The sequence below is a fragment of the Fukomys damarensis genome, unplaced genomic scaffold (assembly GCF_012274545.1).
Source record: "Fukomys damarensis isolate Sample0158 unplaced genomic scaffold, DMR_v1.0_HiC HiC_scaffold_37, whole genome shotgun sequence".
Taxonomy (NCBI): domain Eukaryota; kingdom Metazoa; phylum Chordata; class Mammalia; order Rodentia; family Bathyergidae; genus Fukomys; species Fukomys damarensis.
Window position 1 is genome coordinate 613468 of NW_022900949.1, and position 291 is coordinate 613758.

The 291-nt window shown below is 69.1% G+C and overlaps 1 protein-coding gene across 1 annotated transcript in view; it reads left to right on the top strand.

The window, feature by feature from the left end:
- The window catches only part of Tmem221 (transmembrane protein 221), a 9669-nt gene that overhangs the window by 3291 nt on the left and 6087 nt on the right, over nt 1–291 (top strand). The gene's annotated exons all lie outside the window — the stretch shown is intronic.

The following is a 291-nucleotide window of genomic DNA, read 5'->3' on the forward strand; positions in this document are numbered from 1 at the left end:
CGGGTCCAGGCCGCTGGTCACTCCTGCAGCCCGTCGCTGAGTCGCCCCGGCTGGGCTCCAGCTTGCGATCCTCCTGCCTCAGCCTCCCAGGGATTGCACCATCTTTTGCTCCTCTCCGGGGAGGCCATTGGATTGGAGCTTGATTCTTGGGGCCCCGGGATGGGGCCTTCGGCGGGGACCTGAGCTCGGGATTGCGGGCCAAGGGACGTCCCGGGCGGGGAGAGGAGCCGCGATCCCGGTCCAGGACGAGGTGGACGGAGCAGAAGGGATCCGGGCGGATCCAAGAGGCGC